The 14,423-nt window shown below is 45.4% G+C and overlaps 1 protein-coding gene across 4 annotated transcripts in view; it reads left to right on the forward strand.

Moving 5' to 3' along the window:
* The window catches only part of DIAPH2 (diaphanous related formin 2), a 3,515,124-nt gene that overhangs the window by 2,673,209 nt on the left and 827,492 nt on the right, over nucleotides 1-14,423 (forward strand). The window lies entirely within an intron of this gene.

A 14,423-nucleotide genomic window follows, 5' to 3' on the forward strand; every position in this document is an offset into this window, starting at 1 on the left:
GTGCAAGAAAAACTGCCACATCCTCAAGTCTTCCCGCACCCCAGCTGACAGACGCACACGATGATGTGGGGGCCTCTGTCCCACCAGTGCCCAACCCAGTCGCCTACAGAACGTCCTCCCTACTCTGACCACCCTACAGGCGAAATTGAGATGGCCCAGCAGAATCTGTATGTCCTTAACCGTAACCTTTGGTTTTGCCAAAATGATTGCCAGCAGCCCCAACATTTGCTGCTTTTTGTCCGCAGGAACGCGTGCCTCCATCAACCATGAATCCAACTCCATTCCTAAAAAGGCAAGGGCCGTGCTGGGTCCCCTCGTGTTCTCTGGGGCCAACGGCACAACCAATTCCCTCATGATCTCATTGAAGCTGTCCAGAGCCTTCTGGCAGTCCGTGGAGTCTGAGGTGCCCACAAAAAAGAAGTCATCCAGGTAGTGCGTAACTCCTTGGTGACCTGTCCTTTCCGTAAGCAACCATTGTAGGAACGTGCTGAAACATTCAAAAAGTGCGCAAGACATGGAGCAGCCCATCGGCAACGCTTTGTCCACGTACCAGTGACCACGGAATTGGATGCCCAAAAGATCCCAGTCATCAGGGTGAACTGGAAGCAGCCAGAAAGCTGACTTTGTCGCACTTTGCCATCTGCGTTGTTGCGCCCGCGGTCACCACCAGTGACATGGCTACGTCAACAGAAGAGTAAGATACAGTGGCCTCTCATTCGTCAATAAAATCATTGACCGCCTCTCCTTCCGGCCAGGACAAATGTTGAATAAGGCGAAACTGACCCTGCTCTTTTTTAGGCACCACTCCAATGGGTGACACAATCAAATTTGGCAACGGCCATTCCTGAAAGGGGCCCGCCATGAGGCCCTCCCATACCTACTTGTCAAGTTTGTCTTGCACTACCTGAGAGTGCTCTCGTGCCGATTTCAGATTGTCTGCCCAGCGCCTCACCCGTGGACCCTCGTACCCCAGTCTGAACCCCTCAAGAAACCCCAAACGTAACCGCTCCGCAGCCTCCCTCTCTGGATACCCCTGCAAGGCCGCCAGCAAGTTCCCCACTTTAACCAGAGTACGAGCCCTTTGGCCCAGGCCCCTTAGCCCCCCGCCCCCCTCCCGACTGCTGCTGACCCCCTGCGTTAAAGGCTCCCGACTGCTACTGCTGTGCTCCCTGCGACTGAGCCTGGGCCCCCCAACAGTTGACCAGTGCATGTCGTTTCCCGCATCCGGAACATTTGTGCCGAAAACGGCAGTACACCCGGGTGCACAGTCCCTTATTATAATCCCAGCAAGCCCCTTTTTCCCTTGCCTGTCCCCTGCCTGCTCCCCCCACCCCCCGCGGGTGGGGCCTCCTCGAAAGGGCCAATACACGAGCGGGAGCCCGCTGACGTGAAAATAGTTTTTCCAGACCCCGCTATTCCCATCGTATGCTGCCACAAATCTGTATCTAGCTCGCCCCACTTCGCCTCCGGGTCCCACGCCATGCGCGCCCGAAACTCCTCATCATACTGGGCCCAGGCATATCCACCCCCAGTAATCTGCGCCTTCCGTATGACATCCATGTATTTAAACATGGCCACAGACCTCTCTGGGAATTTTTCACAATACACGCTAGCATATATAAGGAACGCTGCTGTCCAGTTTTCAATCGTCAACGGCACCTTAGGCTGTTTAGCCAACTCAAATTCCTCCTCCTTCGAACCCTCCTTCTCCCGCACTTCCCTGTGAAGGAGCTTCAGCATTTCCACATATTCCCCTTTCCAAATCCGTTCCTTGGTAGCCAGCATCAAATGTGCGCCTAAGGGTTTAGTTACCCCCATGTAGGGCAAGCGTTTTATTTTCACTTCTTTGCTCTCTAATTTTGTCTCACCCTCTCCCGTCCGTGTCTCGACCGTCCCTTTTGTGTCCGTCAAGCTCTCCACCTCCTTGCCTTTACCTGAACCACCGCCCTTACCTGAGTCCTCAGTGCCAACAACCACATCCACCACATACGCCCCCTTGCGCAACCTCCCCCCAACTCCCCCTTCTCTATCAGATCCACCAACACCCACGGATACCATCACCGGGCGCCCGAGCAAAGACCATTTACCTGGCGCCAGGGACTCCGTCCGTCGCTCCACCCTGTGTCCTGGCCGAGGGGCCGAGCCGGTCTCCCACCTCGATGTCCGACCCGTAGGCCTCGCCTGGCGTCGTGACACCTGTCAGACACTAGACACAGCATTACTCTGCCCCCCGTCTTGTCCTCCTCCACATCTCGCACCTCTCCCTCTTCCATACTATCCTCCTCATAATCAAGCTCCTCCTGCCGCGCACCCCCAGCGCTCTCCGCTGGTGGAGGGGGCTGAACCCTGCGCAAAAAACAGACATCCTCTTCAGTTCTGCTCCGTCGACGTTGTCCCCCGGGGCGCTGCGACCCCGTGGGTGTTGGGGCCGGCGAGCCCGTCCCGGGCCTACTTGTGCCAGCCACGCTGGGATCCCCCGCCGGTACTGGGCACGCCGCCCGAGGCTCCACCCTCCCTTCTCCTTGGTGCCTCTGGGCTGCTCCCAGCCCTACCAAGTCAGGCACCCTGCGACGGTCAGGTTGTCGGTCCACCGCCTGAAACAGAAAGGAATGGTCTGGTGCCCCCGCATTCCCGGAGCCTGCCGCGAGGCCTTCCCCCTGTCCCCCAGCTGTCCCATAGCCCTCAACCCTCCCTAACACTTCCCCTAGACACCCCTTCCGACCAGGACTCAAAAATGTCCAGGCCCGCCCAATCCCGCTCACTCCCATCTGATTCAATCAATAATGGAGAATCCTCCCCCACCACACCACACCCGTCCTGCCCCGACGAAAGCCCCATGCCCCTATGGACTGTACCGCCCCATCTCCAGGTGCCTGCACCCCCTCCAACCCCCCAAGCTGCTGGTCCACAACCAAGGAGGCCTCAGGTGCCCTCCTCACCCCTTCCCCAACAACTTGCAGCCCAGCTTGAGCCCCCCGCTGCCCTGCCACATCAGTTATTCTACTAGGGGCCGCTCTCCTCGCAGAGGAGCGGCCCCTCTCAGCCTGAGACCTCGGGGGAGCCACGCGACGCGCACCCCCTCCGAGGCCTACCTCCTGACTCCCGCTGAGGCCCCAGACACTTTCCCGTCCCCTCCCGCTTCCCTGCAGGCTTCCGGGCAGCGCTCCCCGTTACCACGCTGCCTGGCTCCCCACCCGCTGCAGCATGAATGGGGGCCACTCCGCATACATCACTGCGGCCCCCACCGAGCAAGGCAACACTTACCCCTACCTCCGGGGCCGCTGCCCTGGCATATGAGCGGGCCCCAACGGATCCGCTACGCGGCGGTGAGACGCCCGACGCGCTCCCCTGCTCGGAAACTGTCTCGCGCTTTGCCGCCCCGCCCGCACTATTTTTTAAAAGGAAAGAGGGCTCGTCCGGGATTTGAACCCGTGACTTCTCGCACCCTAAGCGAAAATCATACCCCTAGACCAACGTCGGCTAGACCTCACTGGCCACGACACTGACAAAAAACCTGCCCTACACAAGTGCTCCCAGCCACCAGGTCACCAAACCTAAAATGGTGGCTGGGTGAGCGCGAAAACCCGCTATATAACTTTGGGCTATGTTTCTAAAATTGGGCTACATTTGGGCTATTCCCAATGTAGCCCAAATCAGGTAAAATGGCCGCAAGCCGGCCACACCCCCCCCTCCCAATCTGCCTGGGGGGCAGACCTCGCCGTGCTCGGCTGCCCCCCAAGCTCCCATTGTGCCTGGCAATTCTGTATAGAAGGCATTGGAGTAGTTGATACCGGATCTCCATGTGCAGCAGTTGATTAATAGTCTTAATTTAGGAATTTGTAAAAAATAAAAACTGTTATTAACCATGTCCACCATCTTTGTGCTTACGTTAAATATCACTGCATCTTCCTGAATTGTATAGGTATTTCCAAAGATTCCATAAAAAAACCTAAAGGATAGTAGGTTTTTGGAAATCGAAACCCTTTTCATACCAAAACATAACTTTGGTTATGAAACTGTTTAGCTACAAGACTATGTTTGTGTAACAAAACAATTAAAAGCCTAATATAAGCTGTAGGGTACCAATAATCCCATGGTTTGTTGACAAATAGTTCTATGTATCCACTATTGTTTTGACACTCCACAGGGCAATTAGCCAGAATGCCTGTAAGGTGCACATCCCCAGTGGCGGCTGGATTTAATGGGCAAAAGGGGCGTTGCCCTACTAGCATCCGGGAGAAGGGAGAGAATGTAGACCATGTGGAGCAGCAGCTTTAAATTAAGCGCTCACTGCTTCGTGCAAATTCTAGTTTTTTATTTTTTAAAGGCAGGGGTGAGGTCACCGTCAGAGACGAGTCCTCCTGCGCATGTGCTGGCCGGGGGAACGGGCTATTGCCCTCCCTCGAGGCACACACCAGGAGAGTGATGTCAGCATGATGGGAGTGGCCGGAGGAAGCTGCAATGATTAACTTTTAAATGGAGCGCTTATGCTGTAGCCCAGGCGTTTTCAGCAGAATGCCATTGAACTGAATGTAAGGGGCAGGGCTGGCCTACATGGATGAAGTGAAGTGGGTGGCAACAACTGAAGCACTCCCATCATGTTTGCTCCACTGTTTAAGCCTCCTGATTGGACAATGGAAGCTGGGAGAGTGGGTTGTGGAAGAGTTTGTCTACGCAGTTCCGGAGGGAAACCAGCACTGGTGCGCAAAGTATATACTGCAGTGTGCAGTCACAGTGGAAGGCTCACGTGAGAACACTTCTGAAATCGATTAACAAGGTGTAAAATAATGACTTGCAAGCTTTAGCCTTCGTGTGAGATTTTCTGATTCCAGGATGTTAAGGGCCGTGCCTAGATCTGAGCGGAAACCAGAGTGGATTGGAGGTATGAACTTTCTTCCTCAGCCCGCTTTTCTGTGCCTTGCAAAAATTATCTTGCTAAATATTTAGATCGAACCAACAGGGCTATTACAGGGTAATTTGCAGCGTTTTCTGGATTGCCTTAAATATCGACTGGATTATGGAGCCTTTACGTGACTTTGAAATTACTTGACAGGTTAAACAGAAAGCTAGCGCACATTGCTTGCTGACCGCTGTGTTGGGAGCCTCCTTCTGGAAAGGCAGTGAGGGGAAATGTGACAAGTAAGGCACTCGTAGGCCTGTGCTCAGTCAAAGCCTATATCGAGGACCAACTTGGCGGGTACTTATTTTTGGAGCTGTGCACTGAAGGAGAAACATCCGATGCTCCCTAGTTTCTAAGAAAGTGCCCTGGTTACTGAAATCTGTATTGCACCAACAGCCACAAAGTGCACCGCTGTGGTTGTAGATAGAAACAGCAGGCATTTACAAAACTCCTATCAAGTGTACAACATGTGAGATTGCCCTTGCACATCTTCGTCTTCTTGCAGTAATACCCTCCCATTCCTGAAACAGCAGAGAGCTAGCTAATATCGGGAGTGTCTTGTGTTTTAAACTGTGGTTAGTGACTAATGGCTTCCTGCAGAAACCACTAGCATGCCCCAATAGGTTCCCATAACCGAAAATGGCCAGCCATGCCAGTATTTTGCCTCTCCTGAAACAGATGTCCAGTGAAAGGATGTCACTTGCACTGGACACCAGAGAAGACCTAGAATCTTCACAGTTATGATGGAGCGTGCCTGTCTCGAAAACTGGGAGATTGAGGCTCTCACAGAATCACATGTTGCCTCCTTAACCTGGTCTTTTGTCCGAAATTATAATAGTGGGCATGGCTAAAGCTGTAACACTTGTGATCACTACGAGTCTAAAACAGATTTTTTTTCCTAGTGTCTTTAATTGCATTTTTGTATGGAGTAAAAACAAACCATTTTGCAATTAAAAAAAGATTTAACCATGAGCCTGCACAGTAAAGTAGATGATTGTTAAAAAGAGGTGTTGTCACGTGCAACTGAATCATTGCACAATTTAATTTAATTTAATTGACACGTAGTTGCAGTCTCTGCCCAGTAGCACACAGTTTGATCGTTTGCAGGACAACACTCATTCCCAGCTTTTACGCCGCACCACTTTCACATTACACCAGCCACCACTGCACATCCCTCTCCTAGTGCCTGTGGAATTCTCTCCCATTTGATCCTCATTGCTGGTGGAGAAACTCAGCAATGCTCAACGGAAATGGGCATTGGATAGCCCTCTTGCAAATTGTCTACATGCAAGTTCATCTGCATCTAGCCTGTGCAACATACTTGTCACAGTCAAAAACAGCTCTGTGGAAGGTATACTCTACCCAATTCTGAAACTGCATTCTGAAATTGATAATCACATGAAACTACAGTGGCAACATGGGTCAGTGAGCTATATCCTTGCTACTGACATATACAGTCTCCTACAGGTTAGGAAGTTGAATCCTGGAAAGCCAAGTTAGCCTTCCATTCTTCTGATCTAGTTAAATGTAGAACTATTAAACGGGGTATTTGTGACACATACTATTTACAATGATTTGAGGGACCGAAATTGTACAGTGACGTACTGTTATAAATATAATTGCTTTGTATTTGTTAATATTATTATCTCTATTCAGCTGAAATAAATATATATTTCAATAATATATTGCATAGTAATATGGTCCTAAAGGGGATCACGTTGACAGAAAAGTCGACGCGTATCCTGCAATTTAAAATAGGAGGAAAAGTTGTTTCTTGATCAGACCCACACAGTTAAAATATATGTAGGAAGGACTAGGACATAGTTTGTCACATCAGTGAACAGTTACCAAGAGGCACTGCCTTTCAGCCCACCATTCCTTAACATCAAATAAATACCATTGTTATTCGACCTAGCAGATGAATAAGAAACTGGTAAAGACCTTGGTCTCAGCCTTTAAATACGTCTTACTCAATAAAGCCACCCAATAGAGAACAATACCAAAACACAATGCCCCCAACTCATTGCCAAAAGAATCAGACCATGGTCTGCGTGAGATGTTCTTCACACTTCCATTCATCAACAAGTGGCAGACTGTACATTGTAGAAAAGCTTTTTATCATAACATAAGGTGTACATCTATTTTGTTTTTGGGGTGCCACCTGACATACGGTATGAAGCCAGGTTTGGATTTTCTAGCAGCCCAGGGAGTTTATGGGAGCCGATTGCAGGTTTAGTAATTTTTTAATTGAATTTAGCTTTTATAAAGCACACTGCCAGTCCCAAAGCAGCCTGGTGCTATGCATAAAGAAGAAACAACTCGCACTCGCGAGGCCAGACCCAAAAAAGAATACTAGATCAAAGAATAAGAGAATAACAAAGTGCATCAGAGACACCAAAGAGCCAGGTCTTGAACAGCTCTCTGAAAGTTGCTTCAGATTCAGTTAATCTTAAAGCACTAGAAAGTTGATTACAAGCCTGAGAAGGATTTACCGCCTCAAGTTCTAAGTCTGAAGGAGAAAGGCTTGAGAAGGTTTGCATGGGAAGATCTCAAAATCCTCATAGTGGGTGGATCTGGCCATTAGATATCTCTGCCCGTGGATCTGTAGGCTCTATTTTCAGGTCCACAAGAGCTATCTGAGAGGATGACATTGTGTTCACCTTTGCCCCTAAGCAGTTGGAGCATTGTGGAACAGAATAAACATTATTTGACTGGGCCCTTCAACATGCACATACTACAGAAACACACATGGTTAAAATACTTTCATAGTGTTAAGTGTATAACAACATGGAGTGGGTGTAGGTGGTTAGGAAAGCAGAGAAAAGGTTTCAGGAAACATGCAGAAAGAAGTGGAACAAGATGAGAATAGGCGTTGGCACTTATGCAGTCACAAGCAGATGCTGTGCAGAAGGGGAGGGGGACTAGGTAAAGGAATGGGCAGAGAAATCCCAGATTTCAAAGAGTGGGGGATGAGTTAGGAGTTTCTGATAAGGAAAACCTTAAGATTTTTAGGAGACATGTTTGAGTCTACTTTTTACAGTATCATGGACGCTGTCCAATGAATGAGACAGTGTTGACATGCTGTACAAAAATGACACGAGGCTAGCTCAGTGAATTGAATTGTTTGCTACTGAAACATAGAGTCTGAATCCTGAAAAGTTGACTCAGCCATCCATCCTTCTGAGAACAGTAAGTTGAAAACCGATAAATTGTTTTAATAGTAACAACTATTGCTTACAGCAATTACATTTGGCATAAGTGGGCTCTATTGTGCTGCAGGAGATAGTAATAGGAATAGGTGTGTAATGTTTGCAACACGACTCGAGCTTAGATCTCTCTGTGTAAATATTTTGGCCAATCATGTACTATAGGCAGCCTTAGAAAGTTGGTGCATGATTGTTTTTTTAAAATTATCCAGTCACAAAGCACACAATAGTATTCATCTTTTTAGGACCACCTACATAACTCAGAAGTTTGTCTTTGTATTCAATCACAATGAAATTGACGCCAAAGAATATTTACTGTTGTTCACACAATTTCTTCGTTAGAAATCACTGTGTTAGTCCCTGTGTGCCTACCTCCTATTTGGAGCTAGTGGGATATGTGAAAGTAGAACATTTGTTAGTCTATTGGGAACATCACCGCAAGAAAAGACTGGCAGAAAATGACATGAGTGTTAGAGGTTCCGGTTAGTGCTGTCCTATCCTTCCTTCTACTTCTGTCTCAGTTTGATCTTTCATTTTATTTGCATAGAGAGCCTTCCTTCTAGTGAAGGCCATTATTTTTTGACGAGTAGACTCTTTGTTATCCATGTGATCTCTTTCAGGTAGAAGTCTACAGCATTCTGAATGGAATCGCTTATACATTTTTCTCACAAAATTATGGTTGGTGTGAGACGTTTGCAATTGACCCGGACCCTGACCTCCATGTCCAACATTGCACATGGTCCAGTGGCAGGGAGCAGGCCCTGGAAAGTTAGTGCATGTTTTTGTCATACATCCTTCACATCAGCAAGGTTTATACATCAAGGTTCACAAATATCAGCAATCCTAGATGTATCTATTTTTGGATGTTTGCATTTTCTAAGCATTTCACCTTATGGCTCCTTCACAGCACAAAGTCACAGTAGATACATTTTCTTTATGGGTGTCCATGGATGAATTGTTTTCCTTGTGCCTTGAGGGTTATATAGTCTTCAACATTTGGGCTGCTGCCAATGGTTCCATTGTTACCTCAGTTGAGAAGGTGACCACACCATCAGATGCATGTTTGGGAAACTCTGCCTTCAACTGTATCCTATTGAGGGCCTTTCTACCATTTAGAGGTAGGTAAGAACTCCAAGATGAGGGCCAAACGATTACACTAATTGTTTGACAAGTGCATCTTTCTTTTCATTACCCTTTAGCTGCATGACCTTAGGTTCTAATTTGGGATGACGTACAGGGTTGGTTTACAGATGTACAATGGGCCATTTGCCCATAAACTGAGAAGGTTGTGCGCAAGTTTTAAAAATGTTCATTTTCTCCACCTGGTGACAGTACAGTTCCTCCAGTGCCAGATTGTGATTTGATAATTTGAACTAAAACAGAGTTGATTGCCCTGTTTCTCTATCCTGTCTAGGTTTTTTTAACTCTCTTTACAGAACTTCATCATAAACCTTGTTATAATCTTTCATCTGTGAGAGAACTTGTGTCCCAGTAAGTCTCGCCCAAAATCCAGTTTTATAGCCAACAGTGATATGAGCCTCCTGAGTAACATTAGCTGGAGGTTTGTGCATTGTAAAACTGCAGAGAACTGCTGGGAATAGGAGCAGGTCTGCATCAATCCACAGTTCTACTTCATCGACATTCCTAATGCAAATCAGGTCACCTTCATTTCTTGTGGCCATTCAAAGGTAAGGATGTGAGGGTAACAGTTCCTGGATACAATAATCATCTATCACCCAAGGTTGACCACCATCATAAACCCTCATTACAAGAGGAGCAGCCCTGAGACATAGTGGGAGGCCTTCGGCTGTGTACATCCCACTAGCCTATAGCACAAAACATGGGAGCAGGCAGTGCTTCCTTAAATCGACCTGCCCTGTTCCCACCGGAGGCCAACACCTCATCAGCCATCCTACTAACAGTTGTCAGCTGCAAAAATGACACTGGATTTGCCCCTGGAATCTGGGAAAATCCATTAGAAAATGACCTCACATTCCTAGGTCCGTGAAGTTATTCCACAATTTGGGTGCAAATCCCATAATTTCCATATTTGGCAAACTCATAATGATGGAAATAAGGAAAAAAACATGCCAGAGACACTGTAAAATAATTTGCTGTGTTCAGTGGCCTAATCTGTGAGTCTTCCAGATAAATATGGAAATGTTTGTTTAAGATGTATTTAATCATTTGTAATAGAGCAGTGTTGGACCACGAACGCTTTACAAAAAAGGTTCAGTAAGAAGAAAATAATATTTGCTCAACATTTGGAGATGGCATAAACATACATAGTACATAGCGTAATAAGACAAGTGAGAAATAAATGCAGTTGTAGTTAGGAAAGTAAAACAGTACACAACATCTAAGATTTGTAGGTTTCTTGATAGCTGAAGCACAACTGTAGAGCACATGGAGTGTAAGATAAGGATTTCTTTGGGGTGGGTGACTAAGCACCTCAAGGAGTAAGCACAACCTTTGTCACAGTAAACCCTCAAAGTCACTAAATTAACCTGAGCTCAACCTCCTACATAGCAGACGGGCTTAACTGTGGGCAACGTGTAAAGATTTTATTACAGTACTATACCAGTAATAAAGTCGAAAGGCAAATTGGTAAAAATCGCTACCAAAATTAGAAAATTAGAGAAAAGTCCCACAAGAGGAACCGCAGATATAATTTTTTTAAAAGTTTTAAGTAGAAAGTACAAAGCACAAATAATAGTCACTGGTCGCGGCATACAAGGACTTTGTCTCAATTCGATGCTGACTGCAATGAGCGTGGGTCAGATCACCAACCAGGTTCGCCCTGGTCAAAGATTTACCAACTTAGTTCTTTAAGTCCCAGTCCGCCACACGAGAGTACACTTCTAAAGCCCTTAGGAGCTCAGGGTAGTTATTTAGAGACTCACAAGGTGTCAGGCAGAGGCCAACAGCAGTGTCAAGTCCAGGTCCAGTTGCCACTGGTCAGCTGGGCAGTTGAAGAAAATGTCTCTGTAGCATGTTGTCTCCCGGTAGCCACACAGGAGGTCAACTTTATGACCCTTTGAGTCCACTTCTTTGTCCTGAGTACGATAGGGTCCAGTCCTTTGGGGATCCTCTCAGGTCATAGACAGCAGGCCAGTCCTCTTCTGTTTTTTCTTAGGTCCATGAGTGTCCTGAAGTGGGTGCCTGGAGATGCCACATTTATGCCTGCCACGAGCTAGTGTATGGGAATGACTCCTGGACATGCTGTACCCAATGGGGAAAAAGGCCCGCAGCCAACTCAACCAACTTGGGACAATTTCAGGAATGTAAAAGTCTTCAGTCACACCAATCGTTGGCTCTGGGGGCTTGGTGTGTGCGCGGGGAGAGTACTATGGTAATTCTAGTATCCTCCCACATCTAGCTCTAAAATACAGTTTGAGGCAGCCACTGTACCCACAATAAACCTAGAGGCAGAATTCTGGTAAAAGAAAAGCAGGGTACTTCAGCAACTGGATATTAGATACATAAGAACTGTCTTAGCATCCTGTTCTGTGACTTTTAAGTGCACCCCAAGTGTTATACGTAAAACCCAGCACACACGTCAAGCAGGTTTTGACACTGTAAAGAGGATGCTCACAGCCCCCACCCTTGTGCTGAGCTCAAAGGATTCTTCCCTGACCATTCAGGTAGACCTATCAATCCCAGTGACCTACTGTGTAGCTCCGGCACACCTTTTTCACACCTACTCAAATGTCAATCAATTGCTGGGAAAAGTTGGATAGCAAATAAAAATTAGCCTCCAGAAACTATAGTGAAAAGGTAACTTTCTAAATGTTACTTTTCCTTAATATTTGTCAAACATCTGACTTTGTCATTGTATTTGATCAATAATAAGTATTAGGATTTTAATCTGTGCTCTGGTTTTCTACATGGGACAGCTTGCCACAGTAACAAAATAGCTTGAAAGCGTTACTCTCTGTAACAACATGTTAACATGACATTTCTACATGTCATAGTTATAAATACCATGCATCTTGCCTTGTGGGCTTCAAAGCCTACATAGGAGTGACATATTGATAATTAAAAGGGAAGTTTTGACTTTATGAAAATGGTTTATTTTGACAGGTCGAACTGCACTTGTTACACTAATACAGTCAGGCTACACGGGGTAGGCCTGAAGCCAGGTTTGCTCTGTCACTGTAAAGGATGGCACAATAGATGCTGCATTTTACTGGTGGCATTTAACTAGTTAAGGATGGCAATTACGAATATGCCAGTTGAACCATGTTTTAAAGAGTATCACAGGCACCTTAATACTGGTTAGCATGGGTAAAGTGCACAGAGTTCTAAGCAAAATAATATGATTCAACAAGAGGTGAGAAATCCAGGGTGACCACGCAAAAAAGGTGAATTTTTCTACATGGAGGATATATGTATGTGTCATAACTTTGTTAGTTGGGCAAGCAAAACAAATATGTGTGCAGAGCAGCCCTAGTGGTAAAAAATAAAGATATAGATAGTATAGGCAAGAAACATGGCGTTTACCTCCAACCCATGTAAGCTAATATGGATGTCATATGTTGTGTAGAAGTGTAGAGCAACTAAAGGCTTCTAGAATTGTAAACAGCAGGAATACAAAGTAGGGTATCTGACAGTTGGGGCAATCGGGTATTAATCTCATCCGATCTTTAGGGAGCATTATATCACTTCAGGTTTAGTGCATATGCTATAGATGTCAGATATATGCTGCGTATATCAGGAAGAGTACAAAATCTTGTTGGGCACAATACAAAATATGTTTAATGGAGGAGGAAGAATACTGAGTTTTGGACTCGTGTCTGGAGGAGATCTGACCAAGCAGCTAGAGCTGGACTGAAGTAGGATCAAGACTTATTTACAAAAGGCCGGTCTCTGTCTAAGAGTGGCATAGTGGGCAGTAAACAAAGGACTGGGCTTTCCTAATTTGCTCCCACCTGATCCGAGCCAAGTGGCTGAGGTGAATTCAAGTGCTTTTTTTTCTATTCAAACTTTTCATGCTTTATTAGGGAAATAGAGTTTATCTGTCTTCATGTTATGGTCTATAACTTTCTTCTATAAGGTTCTTGAAAACATACCCATGCCACACATTGTCACTTTTTAAACCTATTTGGGACTTTTATATGATAAAGCACTTCAGTTCAGTCACAAAAGGCAGCGACTTTAAACTATTATTCAAAGGTTACATATCTTCATTTTCATGTACCCTTTTGACTTTTTCTTCTGTCAGACCCACGTTTTTTAAAAACAGTTTCACAAACAACCTTTCAAAAAGTTGCTTTGAACACTGTAAATACTGCTGTAAAAGTAGGATGTTACCTTTTCCGATATTTAACACTCCTTAAGGTGCTGGCTTTATTGGTGACGAAATAAATTAGCACTGGGGGGTTGCTAACGCTTGCAGGTAGGTAAAAAATAAAAATGTTGTAATTAACAGTAGATGCTAATCGTCAGATATAACATATTGCACAGTTACTCACGGATAGTCCCGTTTGCATTGCTGGATTTTGATTAACTCCATGACAGTGATGCAGATCTCCAAACACTTGTATTTTTCAGTAGTGTTAAAGTTGAAATTCTAGAGAATATATCGATAAAATTAGGACACAATTGTATACATTAACAAAGGATACATATTTTTTCCCGCCGTTTGTTTAATATGTTAAGTACAATTTATGAAATATATAATGATTCTTGGATTTTGTAATACAAATTATTCCTTCCAGATTTAATAAATCACATTGGCTCCGTCAAACAAAATAAAATGTAAATAGGTTATGAAATATAACAGACATTCTAAAATCATCAGCATTGGAGAGTTCTCTTTACCCTGCTGTCCACTTTGTGGTGGGTTGTTGTATAAGCATTCATGGAAATTGACCTGTGTCTGCTACTAAGCAGATGTGTGTTCCTCCACCACAGGCCACTCATACTGAACGAGTCACAGAAAAAACAGAACATGGTGAGGAGATAAATGAGCGCGATTGATACTGAATTTCAAGTTTAAAGATAATAACTATACTTTTTCATCCGATTGATTGGCACATCTCCGCAGACTAACAATTATGGCCATGATTCTAAAATGTTTTAAGACAAAAGATTCCTTCAGTAATTCTTGGAATCCGCACAAAAATGCATTTGCACTTCAAAAAAATTTATTTAGTATTTTTCTTGATGTGATATGCATTATTTCAATTTTGCTACAATGAGCATCCGTTATATAGTTCCACGGGTGAACGTGCAGTTCACAAATACACATTCTATGTTTATTTATTTATTAGTGGTTTTCTGTAGTGTAGAACAGATTGACAAAGCAAAATACA

Source organism: Triturus cristatus, chromosome 5_2 (assembly GCF_964204655.1).
Source record: "Triturus cristatus chromosome 5_2, aTriCri1.1, whole genome shotgun sequence".
Lineage (NCBI taxonomy): Eukaryota > Metazoa > Chordata > Amphibia > Caudata > Salamandridae > Triturus > Triturus cristatus.